Here is a 10,000-nt window from a genome sequence, read left to right on the forward strand (position 1 = left end):
AAAAGAGAACCAAAGATGAGCCCCTCAGACCCAAAACCTCCCCGACACATGTACTACACCCTCAGCCCCAGAATCACTCCCATTCAATAGACATCCTCGTAGACCATTCTTAATAATATCAGCTGAATTTGCGTAGTCATGATTCATTTGCTTAAGGTCTCCCTTCGTTTCTTGATCATGGATAGGCATGAATATTTTCAAAGTGATTCTATTTTTAATCATGGATAACTTTTCTTGATAACATGTTTATTCAAATGCTAATTCATATACGTTAATAAAACATTCATAATCCACCATGATATCAGCTTAGACTCTGCTTTAGGATTAGTGTAGCTATTATTGTCCAGCATTCTTTGAAAATGTATATATATATTAGAACTGTTTATTTAAATGTAATGATAATCTATTTATAACAAAAAGCCTTCCTTAATTTTAATCAGACACAAATATTCACTTAAACATTACTGTTTTCATAGATGACCTTAGTTATTGCAAAATTACCAAAATAATAGCAGTTATGAGTGGAGACTTTGACTTCTCTTTTAATAGAATAATTAAATTAGGTTGTTGAAGTATGTTACATTTACTGCAGTACTAACATCTCGGCGAAAATCTGTTTCATATGACAAGATCACACAATTGATGTAACCCCCACCTAAATATTAATTTTATTCTCTTGGCAAAATCATTCCCTTAACCACAGTGAACCATTGATAGACTTCAACACACTATATTGCTAGTAATTGAACATCATCACTGAATATCCTAAATACTCCTGTAAAAGGAAAGCATCACACTCGCTAAAACGTACAAGTAAATGATATTATTTTACAAAAGAAACCAAAGGGCTATGAATTTATCGTGACATGAAACTTTTCCATCATTTATTTTCTGATTGCTGATACATTTCTTTTGATGTTCTCATTGATTTTTGCCGACACTACTAATTCATTTGTTGGTTTTCTGTCTCCTTTTTTTTCCCTATACCCAAAAATATAATCATCATTTCTGTTATTTTTTTAAGTGATAAAAATCTCGTTGATCCAATTTTTTTATGATGAGATATCACACGGACACAAATTTTGAAAGTCAGATTTTTGAGACGGTGGGCGTCAATATGACAGGTAATATTTTGCTTGTTTTTTTCATCTTCTTTGCCCCTTTTATACCTCATAAAAGGAAGATTTTTGTGCATGGTTTTATTAGCATGCCTCTGAATGTGTTTTTGCTCCTTCATTTTTTATTTTTGAATCGATGGATGATTTTTTTTAATCCTACCTACCCGTTTTTATCCAGTTTGTTTCAGAACTCCCTTGTCGTCATAGCCTTACATACTTCTTGGTGTATGTATATATATATATATATATATATATATATATATATATATATATATATATATATATATATATATATGTATATATATATGTATATATATATATATATATATATGTATATATATATGTATATATATATATATATATATATATATATATATATATCAATATATGTATATATATATATATATCTATATATATATATATATATATATATATATATACGTAATCACAAGAATCACAAAAAATGCAAAACTCCAAAAGAAATGAAGGCATGTTCGGGAACTTCCAAATGCCAACGGAAAACTGTCGGCGTAGTAGGTCTGTCGAGATGTTAGCAAATTCCCTTGGCCAATTTTGATCAATTTGGCATTAATGTGAATACGAAATAATTTCAATTTATAATTAGAATACAATTGACTAACCATGCAATAAAGCACACTGATATGAATCAGTTACTCTGGTACTAAATTCAGTATAGTATCTTCCCTGTTTTTCCTGTTACGTCAAATTCAACCGAACGAACGAGGCAGAACCGTTTTGCGTTGGTTTTTGTAGAAGTTATGATCCCTACAAAACTTTTCGAAAAGAAATAACACTGATTTCTCCCGTCACAACACCTTTAGGACCACGAAAACACATTTTTCATAAACACCTGCACACACATATAACTAAATAAATCGTACTTACATTATTTAAGTATGTATAATCATATTCACATCCGCTTATTAAAAGGCGATATTTTTCATTATCTTTAAGCATGCTTAGAAATATGACTTTTTAACGAAAGAAAGTATATTACTTAAACGAAGCGTTGTATATCGATCACTTAAACTTTCTTAATTTAGGTGTGCAACTTGCAAATGAAAAATGTCTTGAGCAGATGTCTGTAAAATAAGAGGCGAATTATGACGTCATTTTTAAATTTATTTATTCATTTATTTCATTTAATTTTTTATGATCCTTCGGTGATGTGGGTCCCTTCTCGAATTCGTCTAGATTCAAACGAAATCTGTGATTAAGCTGTGGTCACCTAGCGGCAGGCCTTATCTATTTGCGTAATTCATAAAAAAAACACTACATCTATTAATTGGTATTATTTCCCAGCTAACCAAGAATGCTAAAAAGAAGTATGCCTATTATATATATTCGTTTTATAGAATCGTAATAATGACAAAGTTATCTTCCTGAAGTTTTGTCAAATCCAGTATTGCGACAACATTCTTAATTGTTCTCAAGATCAACCATAGTTTTGTCAAAAATAAAGTTGTAACGCCATTCCATCCTGCTAAACTTATTATATCGTCACAATATATAAACGTATGTATTAGCCAGACGTCCCGATTGGCAGATACACCCTGTTATTACAAATTAATATTGATCCTGATGTGTAAAATGGCCTCTATGATTATCAGCAAAAATCTGTGACTCCTGTTTTGGAATGATGCTAGTTCTAATGGCCCTGTTTCAAGTTTATTCCCGTTTAATGAGAATGTTTATCAGTGGTGCCTGGATATCTAGAGATATTACCCGAACCCAAACTTAATAATAATAATAAATAATAATAAATAATAAATTAATTAAATAATAATAATAATAAAATAATAATAATAATGAATAATAATAATAATAAATAATAATAATAATAAATTTTAACCCCTAATAAATAATAATATAATACCTATCCATAATAATAATTTCAAGTTTACATCTGGTAAAGCTTTATCTTATTTCACATACATCAGTCTAAGTTTTATGTTGTACATCTTACATACTGGATAAGATCATACACATGAAACTATGTACTTTGTTTTTATGCAGACAGATAAACGATGCCTGGAATTTTAGAATAAGATTGGAAAATGAAAAACTAAGAATCAGGAAAATACGTTCGAAGTCTTTTTACTATCATAAAATTAAAATGTGCCATATAATTTTTCTGTAATTTAGCTGATTTTCACACAAGTTTTTGTTGGACTGGGCACAGTGAGCTTATTTCAAAACTTTCTCACTACAGGAATGAATATTCGAGATTAGCATAATGGACAATTTTATCGCATTACAAAGTTCATTGACCTCAGAAATATATCGAGAATCGTCATATATTGCATTTTCTGATTACTGAATAATACTCGTAATACCCAAATGAGTTATTTGTTTCAAACCTTTGTTTCTTTTTTTCTCTCTCTCTTCATTTAATCTTTTGAATCTAAATAATCTTTGACTATCTAAGTAATTTTTTTTACTCTAAATAATCTTTGACTCTCTCAGTAATCTTTGACTCTCTCAGTAATCTTTGACTCTCTCAGTAATCTTTGACTCTCTAAGTAATCTTTAAGCATTAAAAAATATTTGACACTAAATAATCTTTGACTATCTAAGTAATCTTTGACTCTCTTAAGTAATATGAATTCGTTTTACTCTAAGAAATTCCTATTCTCGTGAAAAACCTGTTGTGCAATAAAAATCCACTATTATATAGCAAATTGTATTACTATGTAAAACTTTGAAATAGAAGAAAAAAACTTTCGAACACTGTTCAAAACACAAAGACTTTTTACAAAGACTTTTTTTTTACATAGTAATACGAAGGATCTATTTGACCGTAGATCTTTGCATGTTTTAAATTACGTTAAATTAGGACAATAATGTTTACAACTTAAGCGTGTGGGGGAAAATCTTACAAGCGTCCCGAGTAAGCTGGAGGTCAGATCACACCTTGTTCTTTAATAGTGTTACGATTTGCTATATAATTGTGGATTTTTATCACACAATTCGCTGTTCGAGAGTATGAGACATATTTGTACTAAACAAGGCGGTATTTTCCCCACTTAGAAAATATGTATTGTTGATCGTGTTTCATGGTAACATCGCCTATCATCCCACACGTCAACCTTGAAGCTATTTACGAGGTTGATCATATTTGAAATTGCATAAAAATTCTTCATTTGTGGAAACAGACTGTGAATTCTCTCAGTTTGGTATATGGCATTTCCGACATGAACGCTAAGTTACGAAAAAATAATCTATAATGAAGCCTTTTGAGTTTTAACTGAAAGTGTGATTCCCTCAATGGAAATATATTTTAACATTAGGAGATAAGTGAATTTCCTATGAATATTAATGCGGTTTCAGTCGCGTTTCATTTTCATCATTTATATGAGGCACATGATGATCTTCCGTATACATTTCTCATCCTTTATCAACTAAATAGCATTAACGCTGCCAGCCTCTTAAAATATTACGTATCGTGGGTGTCCTATGATAGGTTGTTTTCTTGAATAACATGCGCCAGATCAAATGGCAGAAATGTTGAAAGGAATCGACTCTTATACAGACTTGCATCTCGTATTAGTCAGTAATGGACGTCTAATTTCCATAACTTTTTAGTTGTGTGGAGGGAGTAGTCTAAAATTCAAAAGGTGTCGCTGCCCACACCAATTTCGTGAATTGACAGTGCGTTAGAAAATTAATTCCAAGCTCTAGCTGTTTGACTAGAGAGTCTTTCCTTTACTTGAATCGACAGCTGTTGATCAAATATTAACTCCCGAGCCGATGTTATGACAGAAAAATCTTTATTCAATATAAAAAAAAATAGGATGATAGCAGATTTTGTTAGTATTTACTTTTTCCAAAGCCTCGAAAAACATGCCAGTGTTTTTTTAAGCGATTACCAAACCATAACTTTCGGAGCGAGTCGTGTGTAACAAGGGTTGTATTGATAATGCTACAATTTTTTCCGCTAAAGCTCCATCGAGAAATGAGGCTCGTGATCTGGACTCAGGTTATGGCCTCTAACAGGCCTATCCTCTTTGAACCTTCGAACACCACAGTCGTCATTGATCCCGCTTGTCTCCAGAGACATCTGTCATGGACGCTCCTCTGGATCATTTCTTGTGCATTTGACAACTCACTCTTCTCAGACGACCGAGTGGTGCACAACTCATAAGTGGACCTAGGTGAAGTATATAGGCCCCATACACTGAACGACTGTCTGAACGATTGTTGTTATCGACCCCCACACACAGCATTCATACAGTATGAACGATCTCCGCACCGATTTCAGTCTGAACAAAGATTTTGTCTCGAGAAGACAACATCATCTCTAGAAGAGACGCGCGCGATAGCGTTATATCGGCAGACAAGCCCATACATTGAACTATCTGTGTATGACAGACTTGAGTCGCAAGCCAGCAACCTGGTCGTGACATATTCCCGCTGAGATCGTTCAGACACGAAGCTCCGCCCACTTTTGCATTCAGACAAACCCATACACGGTGTAGACGGGAGAGTGTTGGGATAAAAGTGTACCTGAGACTTGGTTGTATAAGTTTTATGCCTCTATGGATGTTAAATACCTATTTAAAGGAAGTAAGGTGGGAAGTCAGAAACCCAACTTTTGACGTAGGTGCTAAGTTGTGGGATAAGAAAATTGGTCTTGAATTAGTTGTAGAAGGGATTGTGCTTTTGAAGGGACTTGTGTCAAATATTCACGAAAAGGTTTTTTTTAAATTGGCGATGTTGAACGCAAATAACAAAACACTAACTCTCTAATGTATTTAATTTTTTTCTCCAGATATCGTTGACGCACTCTTGAACTGTTAAAGGAGACTTAGTTTAGCTTTTATCTCTGATAGTTTTTACGGACGTATACTAAAACAAACTTTTTTCCGTATTTTTTTCTCTAACGTAGATTTTGCCTTCAGCAGTTAGGAACAGAATCTTGATGGAAATAGTGTCTTTCAATAAGTGAATATTTAAACCATTCCCTGTAAGGAAGACAGTATTGATTTGGGACCGTTAAGAGAAACTTCAGAAACTATTGAAAGAGTAAAAAGTGCTACAAGGATGAGAGAGTTGAATGTTAATGTGACCATGAATTAGCCTACGAGGGCAACAGGAAACCAGAGAGATGAAACAATAAATATTAATATGATTGATGGAAGACTGGAACTTGATCAGTTGATACAAGTAATTGAGAGTGAATATAATGAATGATGGCAGGATTGGAGAAAAGACGAGGGTCGGAATAGGTAAAGCAAAGAAAGTATGATAAAAAGAAAAATCGGATGTGACTTGGATGGAGTGTATGGCGAAAGAGTATGATGTCTGAAAGGAGTATTGAGCTGGTCTTGACATTTTCCAAATCCATATATATATATATATATATATATATATATATATATATATATATATATATATATATATATATATATATCACAGGGAATATGTGAAATCCAAGGATTTCACAAAATCCCTAAGGAATATGTGAAATAACTAATTCGCTTAGGAACATTTGAACCCCAAGGGCTAGCACTAAACACGGCGAAACAGTGTAGATGCATTACTATTTCGCCGTGTTCAGTACATAGCCCACGGGGATCAGAATTCCTATAAGCGAATTTGGTTGGTTATTTCACATATGCCTTAGGGATTTCTTGAAATCCCTGGATTTCACATATTCCCTGTGACATTATATATATATATATATATATATATATATATATATATATATATACATACATTTAATATTTAGTTGGGTTTTTTTGACCGTCATTCCTTAACATGCCCTATCAAACAAAACTTGTGATACTATATTGCTTTAAAATCCAAGTGGAGCCACAATACTAACAGACAAACGCAGCGAGACCTGAGTTGGAAAGACGGCGGGGAACGGCTTGCATTTTTTTTAAGTCGATTGCCTAATGGCTACAATAAAGCCATGGTTTGATGCGAATGAAGTGTTCATTTTTCAAGACAAGCGTCACTTTTGCTCCTCACCCAACCTTTATTTTATCTTTCAAGTATTGTCCAATATATTTGTACTAGTTATGGTGTTTTTTTCTTATATCTGCTTTGAATACTCATTTTTTTACTAGTGGATAAATAAGAAGCGTCATCTTCATTGCAACATCTGATGCCATTCGAAGCACTCGACTCGAGCAGCTTGAATCTTTTTCATCATATTTAGAGGTGTTTTCAGAAGACGCTTATCTTTCACGATTGTCTGCCTTCGCTTAATGCAATTCATCATTATTGTCACGCTATCTGTCATCATTCAATGCAATTCATCATGTTATTTTCACGCTATTTAAAGTCACTTATGTGATTCATCATGTGATTTCCACGATATTTACAGTTACTTAATATAAATCATCATATTATTTTCACTCCATTTAAAGTCACTTATTGTAATTCCTATATCTATTATTTACTTTTCTTGCTTAGGATTTCCATTCGCTTCCTTGCTGTTACCTACGAAGACTAATTATAATTGTCAAAGTAAGACATGAACGCCTATTTTTCATGTATTCTAATAATAAGAAAATCTTTCCTTAAATACGAGAACAAAAATTCATAGTTTTTCAGCAGATTTTATGAGCACTTTATTGGTACGGTGATATGACCAGGGGTTTCGAATCATCTGGTGATGCATTGCATTTTCCATCAAGATTTGCATTTGCGCTACAATAACTCGAGACAAGTTTGTGCACTAGATCCGTAGCATATTGTAACTGACAGTTATATTATTCAGATATGGTAATTATAGCCACTGAGTAGTAGTCTCGCACTCAAAACATGTGTTCTTTAAACATTTGCGTGCGAAGAGAGCTCTCGCAATGATTAGTTCTTCATGTCAGCGCTAACGACATGTGCAGTACAGTGAGGTCTCCATAGCGGGTTAGTGCCGTCAGTGCACCGCATAGTAATTACTTAGGGTTCTTTGCAAGCGTGCCTTCGGCCCCCAGCTGCAACCCCTTTCATTTCTTTTACTGCGCCTCCTTTCACATCCTCTTCCATCTCACTTTATACCCTCTCCTAACAATTAGTTCATAGCGCAACTGCGACTTTTCCTCCTGTTACACCTTTCAAACATTTTACTGTCAATTTCCGTTTCGGCGCTGAATGACCTCGTAGGTCCCAGTGCTTGGCCTTTGGCTTAAATTCCATGTTCAGTTCAGTTCAGTTCAGTATAGTGAGGTTATGTTCTGAATGCTATAAAAGACCTTTAGCCTTTAAAAAAATTTATAAATAAATAAATAAACCATAAGAGACCTTTAGCCTTAATTAAGGTTGATGAGAGATTACTGTTCTCAGTACACTGTGCCTAGTGATACTGAAGTGTTTTAGACTCAAGGCCATAGAATGACTAAAAAAAACTTATTTCTATAGTTTAGTTTCATAGGAACACCACAACCATGACGCCGTTTTATCTTGACCTATCGTAACGTCGATTTTCTGCTGAATATCGTAAATATTTGTTTTAAATTTAACTAGTAAATAGAATACCATTTTCCTTTCTGATTATGAGCTGTACGATTTTATCGGAACACTAAGCCAATGAAATGGCGAGTCCACACACTATGATTGATTTCCTAATTGTCGTGGGATTTCCATCCTTATCCACATCGTTCGTAAGGCAGAGATTACATTTTGCGAGCAGGCGTGCTGCAATATACACTTCATCAAAAATGATGATGAAATCGGCATCTTTGATTCTGATGTTTCTGCTATCCGATATACGACAGCCAGTCATTGAGAACCTGATTGATGACGGCTGGCAGAGAATATCATGATTACCTCTTCGTGGACCTCCAGTTCCTCGACTATGATCAGATGATATATATACTTTTGACAGAGCAATAATCACTTGTTAAACCTACTCCAGTCCACGGACTATTTAATGAGTAATCAGTGGTCACGTCAAAATAGACGCAGTGGGTTTTACTGATCAGCCCAAAGCACTTACAGCCTCACCCGAGATTGATCTCGAAATTTCACGTTACTGAGGCGCTTTTCTTGTTGGGAGGAACGATATCGACATCCTTGGGATGTCGATTATGCTATAGTTTTCTCTTAAGGTCTCGATTGTTTCCGACAACAACGTCGTATCACACACACACACACACACACACACACACACACATATATATATATATATACATATATAGATATATATATATATATATATATTATATATAGTATGTGTGTGGTGTATATATATATATATATATATATATATATATATATATATATATATATATATATATATATATATATATATATATATATATATATATATATATATATATATATATATATATATATATATATATATATGTATATGTATATGTATATATATGTGTGTGTGTGTGGGAGTAAGTAATAAGTGTGTATGTATACTGATATACACATATATGTGTGTGTGCGTTTTTCTCTCTTATAAGAAATCTTAAAGTTAAAATATTATTCCGTTCATTACCAAACCTCAAAAAAAAGTGTTGTATCCCTTCAGATACATTGGCCAAAGGGCCAATAATTATTCATGAACTACAGTCGGTGCTTCATTATATTTTATTCCAAGGTCCTTAAGGCAAATAGCATACACAATTCATCGTTATATTTTTTTAACGATATTTCGATACCACTCCCACTCCCCCTCCCCCTCTCCTCCCCCCCCCCCTCATTCATTCCCGTCGGGTAGGAATGATATATTATTAATGGGCCAGTGTCTATTCGTGTGGGTTCAGCACAACCCCGGTATTGTGACTTACTTCTGGGGTATTTGGGGATAATTTGTGCCATTTCCGAGGACTTTTAGAAAACAGTGATTTAGTAGATAGTATCCCTAATTTTCATCTACGTCTGTGGGTCCATTAAGTAAT

At 33.6% G+C, this 10,000-nt stretch overlaps 1 protein-coding gene across 6 annotated transcripts in view; it reads left to right on the plus strand.

The window, feature by feature from the left end:
- LOC135219395 (cell adhesion molecule Dscam2-like) overlaps positions 1–10,000 on the plus strand; it is a 391,041-nt gene that overhangs the window by 339,605 nt on the left and 41,436 nt on the right. The gene's annotated exons all lie outside the window — the stretch shown is intronic.

This window comes from Macrobrachium nipponense, chromosome 1 (genome assembly GCF_015104395.2).
Source record: "Macrobrachium nipponense isolate FS-2020 chromosome 1, ASM1510439v2, whole genome shotgun sequence".
In the NCBI taxonomy this organism is placed as follows: Eukaryota; Metazoa; Arthropoda; class Malacostraca; order Decapoda; family Palaemonidae; genus Macrobrachium; species Macrobrachium nipponense.